General features: G+C 38.8%; 2 pseudogenes; both read right to left on the bottom strand.

Annotated features, from left to right (window-relative positions):
* On the bottom strand, window positions 2,852-5,708 carry LOC104786314 (annotated as a pseudogene).
* On the bottom strand, window positions 9,576-24,258 carry LOC104789060 (annotated as a pseudogene).

The following is a 24,561-nucleotide window of genomic DNA, read 5'->3' as shown; positions in this document are numbered from 1 at the left end:
TGTTCATATTACAGAAATAAACTAATTAATATAACGAAAAACACGGGGATACGTTTGTCAGCTTGTGGATCCGAGACGTATGTACTTAGCTTATAGTGATTGATTTACGAAGAAGAACTGTCATTGTATTTGTGCACAAAAAAAAAACTGTCATTGTATTTTTTTTTTTTTTTTGTGTATTGGTATTGGTAAAGTGATCACGTTGTGGTTTAGGTAACAAAAGATCGCTATAAACGGAAGAAAAAGCTTTTGCTAAGCAAAAGAACTAAATAAAAACATGATCGAGATGATTTTTTTTTTTTCAAATTTCTTTATCGAAATTCTCCATATATATAAGGATAACCACATTTACAGATACTGTCACTGCCGCAAATTCTGGAGCATAAGTTACTTACCGATTGATATTGACCATAGACGTGTCACACACGTTCCGTGTGAGTAAGGTAAGGAGAGGGAGTTTCGAGGATTTTGTGTTTAGTTTTGTGGGCTGACTTGACTACTGACTATTATGGCATAGTCTACGGGCCTCTTTAAGCTATTCAAGAAAATATTAAGAGCCTCAACAAAAGCTCTAATTAAGAGGCTAAGATTTAAATTGTGATCAAAACTCTTTCAAATAGACCCACTTACCAGAATCAATCAAGTTGTTGGGGATTGCATATGTACATTAGGTCTTTGTGCTCGTGGTTATGACCTGAAATTCTTTTACTTTTAATCAAAGATCTACTGTTGAGTTTGTGCTGTTTCTTTCAGTCTCCTAATTTTTGCTTCTTTCATGATGCTAACTAAATTAACTAGGACTCAGAACCCCCCGCAATGTCGCGGAGGAAGTATTTTAGACAAAATAAATAAATTAAATTTAAAATTATACATTAGAAAATTATTTGAATGTAATAGAATAGTTTGAATACATAAACTGTTACTAAAAACACAATCATCAAAATGAAAACTTATAAAAAAATATATTATATAGAATAACGCAATTTTGTAAAACATATTGTTTAAAGTATTATAAATATAAGATATTTTTATGAAGAATTACGGTAAAGAGTTACAATTAAAAAAATCATTATGACAAAGTGATCCTAACTGAAAATATTGAACTAATGGTTGTAATGAGTAAATGTAATTTTCTATTAAATAACTATAATTAAAAATATATTTAATAATGAGTGAAACTGTATCAATGAAAATTAAAATTAAAATACACAACTCTTAAAAACAAAATAAAAGAAATTTAAACATTAAAATAGTTCTGAAAGGAAAGTTACGATAAATATACGCAACTGTAAATTCTATATTAAGTTTTTTAAAATTTTATATTACTATAATCATTTCAAAAAATTTAGTTAGATTATAAAATAACATTGAACATTATATATTAATATTCAAATTATTTAGATTCAACATAAAACGAAAACTTGTTTCAACGAACAATAATTTGTTAGTTATTGATGAAAAGATAAATATATAGAGAGTTCAAAAGATATGACTATTTAAATAGACAAACCTATTAGAACAAAAAGTTGTGATGAATAATTATAAATAAAATATAGTGAAAAGACACAACTCTACAATGAACAAATACAACTGTTTGAGTTTAAAAAAAAAACCAATTTTTTACAAAAAAGTACTACGAAAAGTCGCAATTGTTGTTCTCATTTTTTCAGATTGTTATATTTAAATATTTTTTTAATGAAAAGTTATGATAAATAGACGCAACTGTAAATTCTATATTAAGTTGTATAAAACTTCTCTATTGCTATAATCATTTCTGAAATTTTGTTTAGATTATAGAATAGCGTTGAATATTAGATATTAATATTCAATTATTTAGATTCAACATAAAATAGAAAATTTGTTTCAACGAACTTGTTAGTTAGTAATGAAGAGACAAATATAAGGAGAGTTCAAAAGCATGAATATTTAAATAGACACACCTATTAGAACGAAAAGTTGTGATAAAAAAATATAAATAAAATATAGTGAAAAGACACAACTCTACAATGAATAGATACAACCGTTTGAATTAAAAAAAACAAATAAAAATAATTTTATTACGAAAAGGTACTACGAAAAATCGTAAATGTTGTGCCTGCAATTGATTATACCTACAAACTGCTTTAAATAGAATACATCTTTATTACCATATTCAAAAGTCAAATCCAAAAGCTCACTATATAATCCATCTAACTCTTGGAAAAAACTCTAGGTATTTTCATTAAATTTTTATATATAAAATTAACTAAAGGTTGTAAATTAGTTTCATCATTGCAAAAATCTTTTGTTAAATCAAGAATTGGAGGAATATCTTTACATTTAAAAAAATGAATGCTAGAAAATAATTTAGAGAGCTGTAAATACTATTGAGATTGAAATTTTATATTATTTTGTGTCATGGCAAAAAAATGAAAACAGTTCAAAGAGACTATATATAGATTTCAAAAGATATGAATATTCAAATAGACATAACTCTACAATGAACAGTTGCAACTTTACAAAAAGTCTATTACAATGAACAATCGTAACTTTTTGTAAAACACACAATTTAAAATTTCTACAGATTTTTTCGAAAATTATCCAAAAGATACGATTGAAAAAACATAACCTTTGGTGACATTTATTCGGATTGCTATTATATATAGATTAACCTACTATATATATCTCTGTTAGACTGTTACAGTTATGCATATTATCTACCGTGTGAAAACAAATTAACACGGAGGATAAATCTCATAGTACTATGCAGAGACGTTTGTGAGTTAATATGATGCATATATTATTCAAAATCACATTTTTAAAAAAATTTTACATCAAAAGACATTTTTATTAGTGTAACAAATCACACGTAAACAGATAATTCACCATACTTTATAGGAAAACAAATAGAGCAGAGCATCTGACAAAGATAGAACAAACACAGAAGAAACTTCAATTACAAGACCAACAAAAATTTGACAGACAACCAAAGGATAAAAACTAAAAAACAAAATATAGTCCTAACGGTTTTTGCGTTTATTCAGACAATACATCTTGGCGAGCCACTCCGGCTTGTATGAAGCAATGACTTGTGCTATTACCAATCCAAGCAACACTCCAGACCCGTACCCTATTGCCACTGCTTTCCAGTTCAACACTCCTTCTTCTTGTTCTTTATTGTCTTCTTGCTTATGGTGTTGCATCGGAGGTGCACTAGTGCTGAAGCAAGATTCATCCAGAGGGAGACCACAAAGCCCTGCATTCCCTTCAAAGGAGGATTTAGGTTGCCCAGTGATTTGTGTTCCTTGTGGTATTTCACCCTTGAGTTGGTTATGAGACACATTTATGAACGCCAGAAACGAGAGGCTCCCGAGTCCATTAGGAATAGTCCCTGAGAGTTGGTTTCTTGACATATCTAGTGACTCTATCTCCTTAAGATTGGACAAAGACAAAGGAATATGGCCTGTGAAAGCGTTGTTTGATAAGTTGAGTGCAATCAATGCCTTCAAGAGACCAATAGATTCAGGAATCTGTCCTTCAAGTCTGTCCCAGAAAAATCAATGGTGGCAAAGAAAGTGAGAACCTTCGCTTGCTCCATGTGTAGACCTTTGTATTGCAAATCTATATGATCTATATAGGTAGAAGATCCAATTGACCCGTAAGGAACGGTCTCGTGTATCATATATAAACCCCCACCTTGATTCAACATGAGAGATGATGCTTTCCAGTTCACAAAGAAATTTGGTGGCAAGCTTCCAGTAAACTTGTTATCAGTTATCTCAAATATCCGCAGCTCAGGAAATCCGAGTGGACCTTGATGAGGAGGAGATATAGGACCGTAGAATTGGTTTGAACGAAGGGTAAGGACACACAAATTTGGTAAAGCCTTGAGCCAGAAAGGAAATGTATCTTTGATTCCATTGTTGTCAACGCTTAGGAACTTTAGAGATGAGCAATTGAGAAGAGATCTTGGAAGCTTCCCGGTTAATCGGTTGAAGCCAACGTCGAGCGTCAATAGAGAGGTACCGACATAGAATGCGTCCGGAATACTTCCTTCCAAGTTATTCTTCCGGAGAGACGCAATTGTCAAATTACTCAGACATTGTGGAATTGGGCCACTGAAGTTGTTGTAGGAAAAGAAAAGAACATCGAGAGAGCTTCGGTTGCATATTGAAAGAGGTATCTCCCCTGTAAAATTATTGTGAGCCACAGAAAAGATATTGATAGAGAGTGGTGGATCCGGAAGTGCTCCTTCAAAACTGTTTAACTCCAAATCTAATGTCCGCACTGCTGAATTTAATAAAACTTCCGCTGAACCTTCGAAACTATTTAACGAGTTATTTGCAAAATACACTGCGCTGAGATGAGGAAGGCTCCATAACCACTCGGGAATTTTCCCTTTCATTCTATTGCTGGATAAGTTTATAAATTCCAACTTCTGAAGGGTCCTTAAGATGTTTGGGAACTTGTTGATGCCGCAGTGCTCCAAGGTCAACGTTTCTAGGCTCGACATTATGTTTGAACTTGAACTTAAACGTAAACTGGCTTGAGATATTTTGTTTCCGGAAAGATCGAGGGATACCAAAGACTTGAGAGGTGATAACAAGCTTAAGTCAATTGGGTAGCTTGTGTTTTGGAAAGAAATGTCTAGATATTTGAGGGTGATGAGCTTTGAGATAGGCTTTAATATTTGTTCTTCAAAATGGTTATTGGCAAGTTCGAGGGACATTAGCTTCGATGAAGAAGAGGAATTGGGAAATTCAATAGAACCGGTGAGATGGTTCTCATTCAATTTCAACATTGATAAGGAAGGCATAGTGAGGAGAGAAGAAGGAATGGTTCCAGTTAAGTGATTATGAAAAAGTGCTAAAACGAAGAGCTTGGTTAGATTTTGTACCTGTGGTAAACTACCAGTGAGCATGTTTTGGTCAAGCCACAACTGTCTCAACAAAGTTAGGTTACTAAATGTGGGGGGATCTTGACCGAAGAAACTATTAGAGGAAAGCCCAAATACCTCTAATTTGTTGAGATTGCCAAAGTCGGAAGAGAGTGAGGAACTGAAGTTGTTGAAACAGAGATCAAGGTAACGAAGGTGGTGCAACCCAAAGAGGTTACTGTTGGGATTCAGTTTTCCAGACAAGTGATTATAGGAAAGGTCTAAACCTGTGAGCTTGCTTAAATTCCGCACAAGTGGGAAACTACCACTGAGCTCGTTTTGGTAAAGGTCTAACGTGGAAAGCATGCTGAGGTTACTAAATGAGGAAGGAACTTGGCCAATGAAGCCGTTAGAGGAAAGAGATAAAACCTCTAATTTGTTGAGATTTCCAAACTCGGAAGGGAGTGAAGCGGATGTGAAGTGGTTTTGGGAGAGATCAAGGTAACGAAGCTGATGAAACCCGAAGAGGCTACTGTTGGGCTTCAGAGTTCCATTGAGACAGTCCCTGAGTTGTAGCTTCGTGACCGCACCAGTTGAGTTGTCGCACCAGACTCCATTGAAGTCGTCACTGTGGTTGCAATGGCGGGTGTCAAACTCGTTCTTGAACTGCGTAAAAGCTTTAATCTGGTGGGGACGACAAGCAGCAAGACCAACAATCGGATCAGTGAATCTGGAGGGTATATTTAAGAAGCTTGAAGGAGAGACACAACAGAGTAAGAGTAGCGAGAGAAAAAGAAAACGCAGATGCAAAGCCGACATTGTCGTTATGAAATCCTTTTAAGAAGAATGATTTTGGTTTAAGAAAAGTGAGAGGGGAGTTTGGTATTTATAAATAGAGATATGTGGTTTTGCATAGGAGGCAGGACAACTTGACTTGGACGAAGTTACACCTAATAACTGAAGTCTTTGTATTCGGGCTTGGAGAAGTCATGTAGAGAAGTCCATGAATCATGATAGTTAAAATTTCTAACGTATAACTTGGGACTGGAATCATATCAATTTGGAAATTCTCACATATGTACAAAATTACAGAAAGAAACTTAGCATAACGACAAACACATGTAATACGTTTGTAGATTGGAGACGTCTATAGCTCTTAGTGTATTACAAATAAGAAATGGCATTATTTTAATTTGTTTGCAGATTATACAAACTTCAAAGCTGGTGAACCGGCAAAGTGATCACTTAAGGTTTAGTTAACAAAAGATCATTACACCGAACAAAAGATTTACGGTGATGATCGATGATCGATCTAAAATGTAACAAGGAATGTAAAGTCAGAGAAAATGGTTGTTTCAAATTTATTTATTGAATGAATTATGAAAGATTTCCCATAAAGATGCTACCACAAATTATAGGGCAGAAAATTCCAATTAGTATTGACTATTGACCCTAAAAGTGTATCATCGGATAACATGGCCCATAGTCTACGGGGCCTTAATACAAACAAATTTTAAGAGGACAAAAGTAAAGATGGGAAATTGGTAAAGATTAACCTATGGATACTCGTAATTTTTAAGATTTCAGAACGCAAGGAACAAAAATGAGAAGAAATACAGTTGGTTTGACAACATGAGGACTATAAGCTCATAGTCCATGGTATTAACATGGTAATATTTAAATTTTGAATGGGAGACTGCTTCTATGAGTTTGATTTTATTGTGATTAACACTATACCTGTATCAACTATAACCATAAATTTACTTATCAAGTTTTAAGTTTATATACTCATAAATTTTAAGTTTAACTATTGAATTGTTAAAAAAAAAAAATTATGTGATACAACAATTTGTTTCAAGGTGTTACAATTTTAGAGACTAAGTTTTTGGATTAGACATTCATCTATTGATACATTTTTGAACGTTGTTAAAATATACAATGTTATATAGTCACCAACTCACCATCAATCATGGTACATATATAAGTTTGCCGTTTTGAATGTTTCCAAAAGTAACCAAATACTATCCCGTTTTACACTGCAAGAAAACGCGCCTATGACGATGGAAGATACCCCTCACAAATTTGGGATGCTTTTGCGAGGAGTTTGCGAGGAAAAAATAAAATCTTGCAAAACCATTGCAAATATGTGAGGAAGTAATCCCTCAAAATTGCAACGAGGGGCCATCCGTCGCAAAAGTATCAAAAATTTGCGACTGATGTGCGATAAATATTTTCATAGTAAATTTACGAGGTTATTGCGATGGATATTTGAAGTAGTTACAAAACACGTTTTAAATGAATGTATCCACCTTGTCGGTAGACTTGAATGGATCGAAGTTCGCCACACAAAGTTGCAGAATGACTTTGTGATAAGAACACAAATCAATATCTATGTGTGTAACGCCCCGACCGCCATTTCTCAGTGAGCCCATGTTCGTTCTCAGTTCTTGGGTCCACCTTCTTTAATGGACCTCACGTCCTCTCACTAGGTCCTTGAGCCCATCCATATCTGACGGTCGGTTTGTTACGTCCGGCTTTAAAGACTTGTTTACCGTCCCTACAAATCACCACATGATTTTTTTCTTTGTTTTGTCCTCACTCGCACAGTTCCGAAAATCACTTCCCGAAAAGTCACCCATCCTAAAACTACTCCAGCTCAAAAAAGCTTAACTTTGGAGTTCTCTCAGAACCCTTGACCGAAAAGATAAGTGCACTTTGGTGACATAGGTGGTCAAATCAATTCTTTTAAACCTCTCCAAAGACCGGGGTGTTACAATGTGAATCACACACAAAGATAAAGATTCCACAAACCTTTTTCTCAACCAATCCACACAAGAGACATTGATTCACAACTAAAATAAACAAGCAAAACAAAGCATAAGCTTTAAAAGTGAGAAACTCTCTCTTTATTTTCCAAAAAACTGTTTCCATTTACAATGAATAAAAAATGAGCTTGTATAGGCTCCATTTACAAATCATCAACATAAATACAAAGTAAATAAAATTAATTACACAAATCAATCAAGAGATAATTTATCAATTCATCATTGATGGAGATGGGTTCTTTTTATCTAGCTAGACACTTTCTTGATATATACATGCATTGGTTGCCTTCTAGAAACTACTTTGTAATTTGTTCCATGTATGTGAATCATATTTTTAGGATTGCATCATTTTTCTTGCTCAGAAGCTTGCTGTCGTTGAAGCTTCTCTTGCAACTCAAGCCACTCAAATACAAGAAAATGCACAAAGAATGTATAGCTATGATGCATACTTTGACTACCTTACTGAGAAGGATCCCGAGTTTGCTGCTAAGTTTGGAAGCAGAACCCCAACAAGTATTTAACATGGCTGCAATCCAACCATACCTAAGACAGAAGACGACACAGGCACAGCCATGGGCACGGTCACGGAACAGGAACCAGAGTTCCCTCTGTATCACAATCCTCTTAATTAGTTGGTTTAGAAACCGTGTGGTTTCTTATGTTTAAGACAATTTTTTGTTTGTAATGAAAAAAATTTAAGTTCTACTTATATTTATGTTTGACTTTTATTTTCGATTTTGAGTATATTTTCTTTATAATAATATTGTTTTTAGAAATGTAAATATCAAAATAAACAAAAAAAAAAAGCCAAAATCCGTAGCACTTTTATGCTATGGATTTGCGATGGATATCAATATCGCAAAATTGCTACCAATTTGCGAGGAGTACATATCACGTGGTTTATGATATTGTTCATATATTGCAACGACAAAAATTTTCGCAAAAGTCTTGCAAAACAGAGAGGGATTTAGTATGGCATATATTGCAAGATATTTGCCAGAAATAATGTACATCGCAATTTGCGAGAGAAAATATCCGTCACAAGATTTGCGAGGGATGTGCAACGTTTTTTAAATTTGCGAGATGCGTATTTCGAGGAATTCACTTCTCTCGCAAATCTCTTACTATTATCGTTTTGCGAGGGATTAACGAGGAATCTTTTCATCGCAATAGGCGTGTTTTCTTGTAATGTTACCATATTTTCTACTCATAAAATTTAGCTAATCTCGTTTTAACAAGTCTTTGCATGATCATTTCATAAGTTTGATCAGAGTATGAGATAAAATCGTGATGATCAAACTCTTTCAAATAGAACCTTTAATTTTTCAGAATTAATCAAGCTGTTGGTGGGTATGCATATATAAGACTAGGTCTTTGTGCTCGTGGTGATGACCTTGTTCCTTAAATTTGTAATCTAAAATCTAATGTTGAGTCTCCGGCCAACTAGGTTGGTGACGTGCATGGTAAAGTGATCATGTTATGGTTTAGTTAACAAAAGATCATTAAACTGGATTTTTTATGCCAGCCCAAAACAACACTCACAAATTCTATGGGAAGAAAAAATCTGAAGCAGAACAGAATGTGAATGTAAAAGTTGGTATATATGAGATTGTTGAAGGATGTTAATTAGAAACCGTTGAGTAAAAGTTGGTAAGAGATTGTTGTTTAAAGAAGAGATGAACGGTGAAGTTGATTTAAATCTCGACAAAACGTATGTCAAAAGCAAATGATGACTCCAGAGACTGAACCATTCTTTTTTTTTCATTTTTAACTCCATAGAAAAATAAATGACACAAGCATTAGATAAAGATTTCACAACAAACACAAGGAAATGCTTCAACACATCAACAATTACTTAACCAACATTATAGGATCAAACTCAAACTGAAACAGTTCTAACGGCTTCTGCGCTTAGTCGGACCAATTATCTTTGCAAGCCACTCGGGCTTGTATGAAGCAATGAGTTGTGCTATTGCCAATCCAACCAACACTCCAGGTCCATGACTTAAGCTTGAAGAAAGCTTGAGTCATAAGGAATCCTAATCCTACCAAGTTGTGGTTCTAAAGGATTAGGATAATGACATGTTATATTTAGGAGTTATCTAAATATATGCAAAGTTTAATAGGAATAGGTTTTGGTGTTTGGAGTTATCTATATTAGGAGATGCCAATGTGTGGCATAACTTAATAGGTTTTAGAGAGAACAAGAATAAGCTTTAGGTTTTGAGAGAGTTTCCTAAAGATCAATAAAAGAGAGTGATTCTTTTAATTTCTTGTTTTCTTTAAGTCTTTGTTTACAATATTTGGTATCAGAGCGATGGGAGATATCAAACCTACGGGAGAAATTGTTGAAGCTACTGCAATAAAACCAATCGATGGAGGAGGTTCTTCTTCCCTCAAGTGTCCAATGTTGAATTCGACAAACTACACTGTTTGGTCTATGAAGATGTGGATCCTCCTCAAAATACATAAAGTCTGGCCGATCATTGAAGCTCCTGGTGATGACAATGACATGAATAATATGGTGACAGCTCTGTTGTTTCAATCAATCCCAGAATCTCTCATCCTACAAGTCGGAGAACTAGACACGGTAAAAGGTGTGGGACGCAATTCAAGCACGGTACGTCGGAGCCGAGCGAGTCAAGGAAGCAAGGTTGCAGACCTTAATGTCTGAATTCGATCGACTTAGAATGAAGGATACAGATAAAGTTGATGATCTTGCTGGAAACTATCTGAAATATCTTCAAAGGTCGCAGCACTCGGAGAAAGCATTGAGGAATCCAAGATCATGAAGAAATTTCTCAAGTGTCTTCCTCGGTCGAAGTTTATTCACATGGTGGCATCGTTAGAACAAGTTCTTGATCTTAACAAGACCAGCTTTGAAGAAATTGTTGGTCGAATGAAAGCATATGAGGAGAGAATCTCTAAGGAGGAGGCAATACAGGAAGATCAAAACAAGCTAATGTATGCAACCCTGGAAGCTCAACAAAACCGTGACTACAGTGGAGATTTTCAAAACAGAGGATGAGGAGGACGTTTTGGTTTTAGAGGAAGAGGTCGTGGAAGGTCTAATGGTGGAAGAGACTTACAAGCTGGTCACTACGCCTCAAGCTGTCCAGACCGTTTGTTGAAATTACAAGAGATTCATGAAGATGATAACAATAGTGAAACACAAGATGTAGATGCCTTTATGATACACGAGGTTGCTTATTTGAATGAGAAACACTGAAAACACAGCTAATTCGAAACAAAGCTAAGCGGAGAGAATGTGTGGTACCTTGACAACAGAGCCAGTAACCACATGACAGGTGATAAGCGATATTTCGAGAATATTGATGAGACCATCACAGGAAAGGTAAGATTTGGTGATGATTCCAGGATTGACATCAAAGGAAAAAGAACTATCTCGTTCATAGACATTAATGGAGAACCAAGAAGAATGTTAGATGTATACTTTATTCCGGAGCTCAAGAATAACATCATCAGTCTCGGACAAGCAGCAGAAGCAGGATGTGACATAAGGATAAGAGGAAAACATGTAACAATGCATGATCAACAAGGAAAGTTACTTGTTCAATCTGAGAGGTCCAAGAACAGGCTATACAAGGTGATCATGGGAATAAAGAACACTACATGCTTATTCACTAAGACTATGAGTGAATCAAGTAAGTGGCATGCAAGGTTGGGACATATAAACTCTGAGACTCTGAAGTCAATGATGCAGAACAAGCTAACTCAAGGATTACCACGGTTCATTGTTAACTCTGAGGTGTGTTCATCATGCTTGCTTGGAAAACAAACACGTAGGGTGCTCCCCAAAGCTACTTCGTACAGAGCAGATACGGTGTTAGAGCTCATTCACGGTGATCTATGCGGACCCATCTCACCAAATTCTGCTGCCGGTAACAAATGTATTTTTGTCCTCATAGATGATCATTCACGATATATGTGGACAATCCTACTCAAAGAAAAAAGTGAAGCTTTCGAGAAGCTTAAGATATTTAAACAACATGTGGAACAAGAAACAGGGGCTACGATACAAACTTTCAGAACAGATAGAGGGAGAGAATTTGTGTCTCATGAGTTCAACTCGTTTTGTGAAAGATTTGGAATCAAGAGACATCTCACAGCTCCATACACTCGACAACAAAATGGAGTGGTTGAAAGGAGAAACAGGACATTGCTAGAGATGACAAGAAGCATCATGAAACATATGAAGATACCAAACTATCTTTGGGGTGAAGCAATCAGACATTCAACCTACTTGTTGAACAGAATTGCAACAAGATCGCTTGAAAACAAAACACCATATGAGGCACTGCGAAACAAGAGGCCAAATATTGATCACCTCCGAGTATTTGGCTGCATTGGATAAGCCATGGTGGACAAACCTCATCTCCGAAAACTCGATGATAGATCAAAGAACACAGTTCATCTCGGGACAGAACATGGCTCTCAGGCCTATAGACTCCTAGAACAACATACTCAGAGAATAATTGTAAGCAGGGATGTGGTGTTTGATGAGACAAAGGGATGGAATTGGAGCACTAACAGTCAAAACACAGAGCATAGTGGAAGTTTCAGTGTTGTATTTGGTGATTTTGGAAACCGAGGCATTCAACAAGAGGACGAAGAAGACTCTGTTGGAGATCATGGTGATAACATGGAACGAAATTAGGAAAACAATGAGGAAAACGAAGATAATGTATCAGATGGTTCTCTAAGTGACCAAGAAATTGAAGAGATGCAGAATCAAGAGCAACCAGTGCTACGACGAACAACACGGCAGGTAGTAAAACCAAAGTATCTACAAGATTATGTCTTGTTAGCTGAAGAAGAAGGAGAATTCCTGCTCATGTGTTTGAACATGAGACTAGACTATGAAGCAAGAGAGACTAAAGAATGGATATGTGCTTGTGAGGATGAGCTGCTATCGATCAAGAAAAATGAAATATGGAACCTTGTAGACCTACCAGCGGGAGTTAAACCCATAGGTCTAAAATGGATATTTAAACTCAAGAGGAACTCAGATGGGACTATCAACAAATACAAGGCACGCTTAGTGGCAAAAGGTTATGTTCAACAGTATGGAGTCGACTTCGACGGGGTATTTGCTCCAGTGGCTAGGATAGAAACTATAAGATTATTGCTTAACCTAGCAGCTTCTAACGGTTGGGAGATCCATCACCTTGATGTTAAGACTGCGTTCTTACATGGTGAGTTAAGAGAAACAGTTTATGTTACACAACCAGAAGGCTTTGAGGTGAAAGGGAGTGAGGACAAGGTTTACAAACTCAACAAGGCTTTATATGGATTAAGACAGGCCCCGAGAGCATGGAACAACAAGTTAAATCAGACTCTGGTTGAGTTGCAGTTTAAAAAGTGCTTTAGAGAACCATCAATCTATCGCAAAGAAGTAAAAGGGAATCTACTTGTTGTTGCAGTATATGTAGATGATTTGTTTGTGTCTAGAACAAGCAGTCATGTTATAAATGAGTTTAAAACAGAGATGGCGACCAAGTTTGACACGAGTTATCTAGGAAGGCTAACCTATTACTTAGGTATCGAAGTGTGTCAGTTTGAAGGTGGGATAATACTAACTCAACAACGATATGCTAAGAAAATACTACAGCAAGCGGGCATGAAAGACTGCAATCGAACTCTCACGCCGATGGAGTCCGATTTAAAGCTAGCAAAAGCAGAGGAGGAAGAGGATATTGATGCTACAAGCTTTAGGAAAAATGTTGGATGCCTTCGATATCTACTCCACACTCGACCGGACTTAATGTACTGTGTAGGAGTGCTAAGAAAGTATATGCAGACCCCTAAAGTCTCTCATGGTGCTGCGATGAAGGAGGTGTTGCGTTATTTGCAGGGTACTACGAATTATGGATTGGTGTTTACACGATCCGATACAAAAGTGCCAAGGTTGATAGGCTATAGTGACAGTAGTCTTAATGTAGATCCAGATGATGGAAGAAGCACCACCGGTCATATTGTTTTATCTTGGAGGAAGCCCAATCACGTGGTGTTCACAAAAGCAAGATACCGTGGCATTTTTGTCTTGCGAGGCCGAGTTTATGGCCGAAACAGAAGCAGCTCGACAGGCTATATGGCTTCAAGACTTACACGAAGAAGTTACAGGCGTGTCTAGTGAGAAAGTCACAATTAGAGTTGACAACAAATCAGCAACTGCCTTGACAAAGAATCCGGTCTTTCATGGTAGGAGCAAGCATATCCACACAAGGTATCACTTTATAAGAGAGTGTGTGGAGAATGGTCAAATAGAGGTTGAACATGTCCCTGGACATGAGCAAAAGGCTGACATTTTGACTAAGGCTTTAGGAAGAATAAAATTCAAGGAAATGAGGGAGCTAATTGGAGTTCAAGACTTGGAGGAGAATGACTTCAAGCTTAGGAGGGAGATTGTTGACTTAAGCTTGAAGAAAGCTTGAGTCATAAGGAATCCTAATCCTACCAAGTTGTGGTTCTAAAGGATTAGGATAATGACATGTTATATTTAGGAGTTATCTAAATATATACAAAGTCTAATAGGAATAGGTTTTGGTGTTTGGAGTTCTCTATATAAGGAGATGCCAATGTGTGGCATAACTTAGGAGGTTTTAGAGAGAACAAGAATAAGCTTTAGGTTTTGAGAGAGTTTCCTAAAGATCAATAAAAGAGAGTGATTCTTTTAATTTCTTGTGTTCTTTAAGTCTTTGTTTACAAAAAGTCCATATCCTATGGCCACTGCTTTCCAGCTCAGCACTTGTTCCTCTTCCTCGTTTTCTTCTTTAGGCTGTTCTGTTGGTGGCGTATTAGTAATACTCCCAAAGCAAGTCTCCTCCAAAGTAAGACCACAAAGACCAGCATTCCTGTAACGCCCCCGAACCGTTCTATGACCACGAAGGCCATCGGACAGCCACGGAACGTTACTTGCGAAATTGCACCGACGTGATTCGGTCGAGGGATGAAAGCTGCAGACTTCCCGACCGGTCCCCCCTGGCACAACTCCACCCGCAACCGAGGTTACTTAGGCTTTGCAACCCTTGCGGCCTGGTGCGTTGTGTTAGCCCGGACAAGGCCGAGTATCATTTGCAACTTGCCATGTTTTCCCGAAAACCGAATATATTACTTTAACAAAATATTACATTGTAAATAAATCATTAAAGCAATATATAAAAATAGTCGGGTAATTTACATAATCGTTTATAAAAATATAGGGTTTTACAAAGAACACAAGAAAACCCTATCTGGTACCCCAATGTTTGCTCCGGCTCTAGACTCACTTAGGCTTCCCTGCAAGACAAAATAATATCATGAGTAATCTAAGATTACTCAGTGAGCCTGGGTACCCCTTTCTCCTAAACAGGATTCTACTTTCCCCAACCCGACTACCCGGCAAGCAAAGAAAACAAGCAAGTAAAACAAACTAGCAAGTAATCAAAGCAACGCAACGAAAACAATAGCGGAAGCAATTTAAACCACAAACAAGCGAGAAAGGTTAGATCAAGACGACTCGACTCAACGATCTAGACTCGCTATACGCATTACAAGACGACTAAAGAACACTTTAGACTCTTGACTCATATGCGACTCGCAAGGACAATCTAGAATAAAACAAGGGACACTTGAAATACCCTAGACTCCTTCGCCTATCAACCAAACAAAGACATCTAGAATACTACAAGGATCGCTTGGAATACCCTAGACTCTTTTCACCTAAGGGCCCTCGATAATCTGTTCCGTTCCATACTGTCCCCCATGCCGAGACCACAAAGGTCACCAGCAATGAGCCCGCAATTATGCTACATCGTCATGTAGCGGTCACGCTAGTAGCTAGCTAGTCGTGACAGTGTCCCGCGTGAGTGGTCGTCAGGAACTCATGCGTGACAACTGCTTTTGGAACAGAGATCGACTTTACTATTCTAGCTAAGACTCGAGAAACAAATTCAAGAGACTAAGCTAAAATAAAACACACAATAATTCAAGCAATGATAATCAAGAAAACATGCATGAAATCAAGCAAGAATACGACATGCAATAATCAACAAGCAACAAGAAATACAATTCAAGCAACTTAAGATTCTTCTACATTAATGCAATCAAATTAAGCAACTTAAGCAAAATTAATGCAACAAGTTCTAATATGCATGCAACCAATTTGATTTAATCGTTTTGAATCCTTAAGTCCAAATTACGCATGCAAGGCCATTTGATTTAAACTCTTAAATCATCTTAGTCCAATTAAGCATGCAAGTTCATTTGAGTTAACCATTTAAATCCTTTAAAATTCGTTTAAGCATTTAAACTAACCTCACACGAATTTATGCGATAATATTTCAAATGAACTTTACCAAGTTAAACATGCATGCAATCCTCTGAACCAAATTTTAAGTGTTCCATCTTACTTAAAATGCATCAAAATTCATTCGCATGGTGATTCATGTTAGATGTGCATTTAAACATTTCACTAGTATGAATCCTACCATATTACGCATGCATCCAATTTAAACCGATTTTTACATGCATCTATCCTACATGCATTACCGCAGAACTCACCTTTTCACGCGTCGATGATTACCAGACTTCACCGCACCACTCGATAAGACAATTTCCTCTCTCTTTGCGTCAAACAGCTTCCCGCTTCTTCGTCTGCTTTTGATCTGCCACCAACTTCCTTTCTCGGCTCGACATCAACTCTGTCTCTTTCTCGGCTTTACTCAACCGTAAACCGCGTCTCGCTCTCGGTTATCTTCGATCACAAAACGCGTCTTGATATCTATCTTCTTCGATCGAAATCGCCTTCTTTTATCAATGATCTCTCTTGACACGATCGCCGTCTATTCTCGATGGCTTCTTCGACAGGAACTCCGTCTTTTCTCGATGATCTCTACCTCATTTTTTTCTCGGCGCAAGTAATATTTCTCGACGATCTCCCTCTCTTCTTCTCTCTTGCGAACTTGCCCATTTTTCTTTCTTTTCTCTCTCGCTCACCTTTTCTCTCAATTTTCTCTCCTTACCCCTTTATGTCTTGTGCGAAAATGAGAGAAGTGAAGCTCTATTTATAGAGAACTTGGGCGGTGGAGATAGCCAATGTATGAAGCACAATTTTTTCTTCTTAGTGCATGTGTTTAAACACTTGGTTGTGTTTAACTTCAACACTTGGCCACTAAACTCCACTAACTCCATTTGATTTCTTTAATCCTCCACTAACTCCCACTAACTCTTCTTGATTTATTTAATTATTCCACTAATTCCACTAATTTTTCTTGAATAAATTAATCCTCCACGACCTCTCCTTTGATTAATTTAATTCTCCACTTCTCCATCTTTACATAGTCGATTTTACAAGAGAAAACGATCTCTTGATTCCTCCGGCAAAAACTCAACTTTTTCGGTCATCACGCAACACCTTCGGATGCTATCGGTCTCGCTCAGCAGCATGTCTCGGATGCTTCGACGATACGTCTCGGACAATTTTATCGGCACTCTCGGTTAATTTTGTCGACCATCCTCGAACTTCTTGATTTTCCTCGGTCATCTTCATATTTTCTCGGACATTACCCGGATATCTCTTGGACGTCTCGGTTTTCTTCCTTGGTATTTACCCGACTCTTCCACAGATGCCGTTTCTGCATAAACCGTTAATTCTTTTTTTTATCGATCTTAAGACCTCGATCGTACCTCCGGTCACTCCAGTCTTGGCTCGGCCATTCTCCGACTCACGAATATTTTCTCGGACTTCTTCTGGTCGTTCTTCTTTGTTTTACATCTTCTTTCTTTTTAAGTCCTTCCCGAGTCATTTCCTTGAATTTTTATTTTGGGATTTTTACCCTTGGTGAGGGCCATTACATTCTCCCCCCCTTATAAGAATTCGTCCCCGAATTCTCACGCCTTCTCCTTCTCTCCTTGTGATGTCGTTACTCCTTATCTTAAATGCCATTGCCTTGCAATTACTATCACGTCAATATCTTTATTGGAACCTCCCTTTCCTTGGTAGTTTCGTCTCCATAATCTCACTTCACACTTATACCACCGTTGGCGATGTTTTTGAAAAGCTTACTCATCTCCAGCATTCACTTGGCTCCTCATAATCTTTACGATTTTCAAATACTAAGGCTTTTGCCTTGTTGCACCATGACTTGTCCACCACTTAACTTCTTTGACTCAATGCTCCTCTTTCTTCAGCTTGTTCCTGACTCTTCTCTCCTCCTCCAATTTACATCTTGATTCACCCCCATCATCTTGATATGCTCCTCATACAACTTGTATTTTCTCCTTCGTTAGCAACAATACTTTGCTTCTCTGGTTCCTCCGACTCCTTTATCCTTACATGCCTTAAGGTTTCACCCTCCTTCGATTTCTTCGGCTTCGTATAGCTTCTCTTAAAATTACTTTGAATTCCTTCTTCAACTTCCATACCAATGAAATTGGATTTGGTAACTTCTCTCGACTCTCGCCTCTTAGCATAATAATGCTTCTCCGTTGCCGTCTATTATTTTCTTGCACCTTCTTTATCTATTCGCAGACCATTTTCTTCTTTTATGCATTATCTTCTTGCATCCTCTTTGTCCTACTCCTTGGTCCACACACTATTTTCCGCACCTCTTTGGTCATGTCTGGTTTGACCTTTTTAATTTTCCACTGTCAATTATTTGCACTACTCTTTCGTTCTTTCGATTTCTTTGAGTTTGCCTCAACCTTCTCCATCATTCTTCTTCTTTTCTCTTCTCCTTCTTTTGATTCTTAACCCGAACTGGCTGCCCTGTCCTGATCGAACTCTCTTGGACTTTCCTGAGCTTCTTCTCTTTTGTCTGATCGCGTTTTGTGGTGCATTACGTGAATCCTCATCGATTGCGTGAGAGTTAATTATGCAAATAATTAACTATGCATCCTATAAAACTCAAGCAACAATCAAAGCAAGTAATTCAAACAAGCAAAGATTAGTAAGTAGTTAAATAGCAAACAAACAACACAAACACGGCTAAAGAACGCAAAGTACTTTTCCAAAAGATACAAAGGTTCTACACCAATTAGCCGATAATTCTAAGGGTTCGGATCCTAGACAAACACAATAAAGGTTAGGTCTAGAAACAACAACAAAAAGAATACTATCCAATCCTTACACATACACCCCAAAAAGAACTTCCCTTACTCCCCAGAGTCCTACTGGTTCCTGAGCCTAGTACACGCTTCGCACATGCTCATGCACTCCCTAGCTGGCTCATCAGGTGGCGGTTCAGCGGGAGACTCGGTTGAGGTAGAGGCAGCAGACATCGAGGTTCCAGCTTGGTTCGTCGGGTTCTCTTCCACTCGTTCAACTCGTCCTATCGGGTTCTCCCCCGTCTCCACACGTTGACTAGATGAGATCATTGTCTCTCGCACAGCTCGATATGGGCAGTTGTAAGTGTAATGTTCCACGCTTCCACACTCAGTACACCCAACACGCTCTGGGAATGGCAGATGTTGTGGTTTGGTCCTCCAACAATGATTGTTGAGATGTCCCGGCATCCCACACGTATCACACGGCCTTGTATATCGCATAAGATCCGGGTTTGGGCAGCGATAGGCAAAGTTCCCTCGCATCCCGCACCACTCGCACTCCACGTTCGTCGGGTCACACATGCGCCTCAACTCCATCCTCCAACAATGCCTTGTCCAATGTCCAATGCCCTCGCACAGCTTGCAATAAGGCTGGTTCCTCATATGGACTTGGTTCGGATAAACCACCCTTTTCCTAGCAGTGGCTCTCACTCTCAGCCTGCCTCTCGGTTGAAAGGTCACTAGCCGCGTCTCTGGCTGCTCTCTTGCCTGAAACTTGTGATACGACATCCTCGGCCTCTTCAAACTCGAACTACTCTCTCCTATCTCCAGTCTTACTCGCTCTCGGTTCAAATTCCTTAACTCATACATCCTAGCAATCTTCTCCAAATCTGGGTCTATTGGTTCCTCTTCTTGCCGCGGTAACACCATTCGCAATGGTATGGCTCGAATAGGGCTGTCGCGCCTCAGCACCATCTGGTTCGGCTCCACAGGGTATGGTCTCACTTGACTTGGTTCACCTTGTTCTCTCACAACATGACTTGGTCCTCCTTGGTCTCTCGCAACTCGACTCGTACTAGCTCTCGATCTTGCATCCTCTCCATGCTCCATTCTCGCATCAGCTTCTTGGTCTTGATCTCTTGGTATCGGGTCTTGGTCATCCATTGGCTCCACTACAAAAGTTGGAATCCCTTCATCATCACTCGACAATAGATCAATCACCTCCACACACCGTTCTCTCTTCATCGTGGGTTCCCTGATCCTAGAGTCTCCATCGGCTGGATTCTCTTCTCTCTTGGCCTCCGGTACAACGACTTCCCCATCGCCTTCGTCCGCTCTCTCCGGTGAACGCATCTCATTCAGCATGAGAAGGATCCTCGCAACCGTCTCTGGCCTCTCCTCTGCAGGTTGCTCTCCACTAGGGCCTCCGGTCTCGGGTACAACTCTTGCACCACTCGCAGCTCCTTCTTCTTCCGGCAAGTACACATCTGTCAAGAAATCCAGGATTTTATCAATTACCTCCGGGTACTCCCTCATATAATTCTCAGGACTGATATCCTTGTCCTGATCCTCCACAAGATCCAACAGCAACTTCTGTAACTTGTCGGCGAGCTCCACCTCCGCGTCTCCATAATCTCCAACAGGAATAGTCTCAAACTTTCCTTGCGCATCCATTCGCACTTGAAGACGACTTGGCTCTCCAATCTCCAACACAATTGTCTGGTCATCTTAATCAGCTTCCAACTCCTCCGTTTCCTCTAAACACTCGGACGGATCGGTCTCAATAGACAAGTTGGTGTCATCAGCGTCAAACACCCCGTCCTCATCCCAATCATTCGAATCATTTGGCCCTTGGCTGTTTTCTGATTCCGTCGACAAGAACCCATTGTGATGCCCACAATCCTCATGTCTCGGCCCCTCATCTCCTGAACCATCCCCGCGACCTGAATCACCTGAAGACATCTAAAACCCACAAGAAACATGGTAAGATGCTTAGTCCACTCTAAGGTTCAACTTAAAACTAGACAAGCAAACAATCGGATAAAAGTTTTGTGTTTTTGCGACACATTTACTCGATAAAACCTTGAAATGCACAAGTGCTCGCGGGTTCAAAAACACCGCTCTGATACCACCTTTGTAACGCCCCCGAACCGTTCTATGACCACGAAGGCCATCGGACAGCCACAGAACGCTACTTGCGGAATTGCACCGAGGTGATCCGGTCGAGGGACTGAAGCTGCAGACTTCCCGACCGGTCCTCCCTGGCACAACTCCACCCGCAACTGAGGTTACTTAGGCTTTGCAACCCTTGCGGCCTGGTGCGTTGTGTTAGCCCGGACAAGGCCGAGTATCATTTGCAACTTGCCATGTTTTCCCGAAAACCGAATATATTACTTTAACAAAATATTACATTGTTTATAAAAATAGTTGGGTAATTTTACATAATCGTTTATAAAAATATAGGGTTTTACAAAGAACACAAGAAAACCCTATCCGGTACCCTAATGTTTGCTCCGGCTCTAGACTCACTTAGGTTTCCCTGCAAGACAAAATAATATCATGAGTAATCTACTCAGTGAGCCTGGGTACCCCTTTCTCCTAAACAGGATTCTACTTTCCCCAACCCGACTACCCGACAAGCAAAGAAAACAAGCAAGTAAAACAAACTAGCAAGTAATCAAAGCAACTCAACGAAAACAATAGCGGAAGCAATTTAAACCACAAACAAGCAAGAAAGGTTAGATCAAGACGACTCGACTCAACGATCTAGACTCGCTATACGCATTACAAGACGACTAAAGAACACTTTAGACTCTTGACTCATACGCGACTCGCAAGGACAATCTAGAATAAAACAAGGGACACTTGAAATACCCTAGACTCCTTCGCCTATCAACCAAACAAAGACATCTAGAATACTACAAGGATCGCTTGGAATACCCTAGACTCTTTTCACCTAAGGGCCCTCGATAATCTGTTCCGTTCCATACTGTCCCCCATGCCGAGACCACAAAGGTCACCAGCAATGAGCCCGCAATTATGCTACATCGTCATGTAGCGGTCACGCTAGTAGCTAGCTAGCCGTGACAGTGTCCCGCGTGAGTGGTCGTCGGGAACTCACGCGTGACAACCGCTTTTGGAACAGAGATCGACTTTACTATTCTAGCTAAGACTCGAGAAACAAATTCAAGAGACTAAGCTAAAATAAAATACACAATAATTCAAGCAATGCTAATCAAGCAAACATGCATAAAATCAAGCAAGAATACGACATGCAATAATCAACAAACAACAAGAAATACAATTCAAGCAATGTAAGATTATTCTACATGCATGCAATCAAATTAAGCACCTTAAGCAAAATTAATGCAACAAGTTCTAATATGCATGCAACCAATTTGATTTAACCGTTTTGAATCCTTAAGTCCAAATTACGCATGCAAGGCCATTTGATTTAAACTCTTAAATCATCTTAGTCCAATTAAGCATGCAAGTTCATTTGAGTTAACCATTTAAATCCTTTAAAATTTGTTTAAGCATTTAATCTAACCTCACACGAATTTATGCGATAATATTTCAAATGAACTTTACCAAGTTAAACATGCATGCAATCCTCTTAACCAAATTTTAAGTGTTCCATCTTACTTAAAATGCATCAAAATTCATTCGCATGGTGATTCATGTTAGATGTGCATTTAAACATTTCACTAGTATGAATCCTACCATATTACGCATGCATCCAATTTAAACCGATTTTTACATGCATCTATCCTACATGCATTACCGCAGAACTCACCTTTTCACGCGTCGATGATTACCAGACTTCACCGCACCACTCGATAAGACAATTTCCTCTCTCTTTGCGTCAAACAGCTTCCCGCTTCTTCGTCTGCTTTTGATCCGCCACCAACTTCCTTTCTCGGCTCGACATCAACTCCGTCTCTTTCTCAGCTTTATTCAACCGTAAACCGCTTCTCGCTCTCGGTTATCTTCGATCACAAAACGCATCTAATCTCGATCTTCTTCAATCGAAAACCGCCTTCTTTTATCGATGATCTCTCTTGACACGATCGCCGTCTATTCTCGATGGCTTCTTCGACAGGAACTCTGTCTTTTCTCGATGATCTCTCCCTCATTTTTCTCTCGGCGCAAGTAATATTTCTCGACGATCTCCCTCTCTTCTTCTCTCTTGCGAACTCGCCCATTTTTCTTTCTTTTCTCTCTCGCTCACCTTTTCTCTCAATTTTCTCTCCTTACCCCTTTATGTCTTGTGCGAAAATGAGAGAAGTGAAGCTCTATTTATAGAGAACTTGGGCGGTGGAGATAGCCAATGCATGAAGCACAATTTTTTCTTCTTAGTGCATGTGTTTAAACACTTGGTTGTGTTTAACTTCAACACTTGGCCACTAAACTCCACTAACTCCATTTGATTTCTTTAATCCTCCACTAACTCCCACTAACTCTTCTTGATTTATTTAATTATTCCACTAATTCCACTAACTTTTCTTGAATAAATTAATCCTCCACGACCTCTCCTTTGATTAATTTAATTCTCCACTTCTCCATCTTTACATAGTCGATTTTACAAGAGAAAACGATCTCTTGATTCCTCCGGCAAAAACTCGACTTTTCTCGGTCATCGCGCAACACCTTCGGATGCTATCAGTCTCGCTCAGCAGCATGTCTCGGATGCTTCGACGATACGTCTCGGACAATTTTCTCGGCACTCTCGGTTAATTTTGTCGACCATCCTCGAACTTCTTGATTTTCCTTGGTCATCTTGATCTTTTCTCGGACATTACCCGGATATCTCTTGGACGTCTCGGTTTCCTTCCTCGGTATTTACCCGATTCTTCCGCGAATGCCGTTTCCACATAAACCGTTAATTTTTTTTTGATCGATCTTAAGGCCTCGATCGTACCTCCGGTAACTCCAATCTTGGCTCGGCCATTCTCCGACTCACAAATATTTTCTCGGACTTCTTCTAGTCGTTCTTCTTTGTTTTACATCTTCTTTCTTTTTAAGTTCTTCCCGAGTCATTTCCTTGAATTTTTATTTTGGGATTTTTACCCTTGGTGAGGGTCATTACAATTCCCTTCAAAGGAAGATTTAGATTGCCCAATAATTTGTGGTCCTTGTGGTATTTCACCCTTGAGTTGGTTGTGAGACACGTTTATGTACGCCAAAAATGAGAGGCTCCCTATTCCATTGGGGATAGTTTTAGAGAGAGTATTCCTTGACATATCAAGTGACTCGAGTTTCATAAGATTGGCGAAAGACAGAGGAATATGGCCTGTGAAGGCGTTGTTCGATAAGTTGAGTGCAATCAATGCCTCCAAGAGACCGATAGATTCAGGAATCTGTCCTTCAAGTCTGTTCCCAGAGAAATCAATGGCGGCGTAGGAAGTAAGGACCCTCTCTTGCTCCATAGATAGACCTTTGTATTGCAAATCTATAGCATCCATAGGTATAGTGAACTTTACCAAAAGAATTTTTATCATATACTATATATAGACCCCCATACTCATTCATGGTGAGTGATGATGCTTTCCAATTGATAAAGTATCTTGGTGGCAAGCTTCCAGTAAACTTATTATCAGCTATCCCAAATATCCGCAGCTCGGGAAATCCGAGAGGACGTTGAGCCGTATCTTTGTGACCTCACCCGTAGAGTTATTGCACAAGACTCCATTAGAGTAGTCACTATGGTTGCAATTAAGAGTATCAAACTCGTTCTTGAACTGCGTAAAAGCGTGAATCTGGCGGGGGCGACAAGCAACAAGACCAACAATAGAATTATTATAATATGAAGAAGCTTGAAGGGGAGACAAAACA

Source organism: Camelina sativa, chromosome 5 (assembly GCF_000633955.1).
Source record: "Camelina sativa cultivar DH55 chromosome 5, Cs, whole genome shotgun sequence".
Classification (NCBI taxonomy): Eukaryota; Viridiplantae; Streptophyta; class Magnoliopsida; order Brassicales; family Brassicaceae; genus Camelina; species Camelina sativa.
The sequence above is the reverse complement of the archived record's forward strand: the minus strand, read 5'-3'. Positions and strand labels throughout refer to the sequence as shown.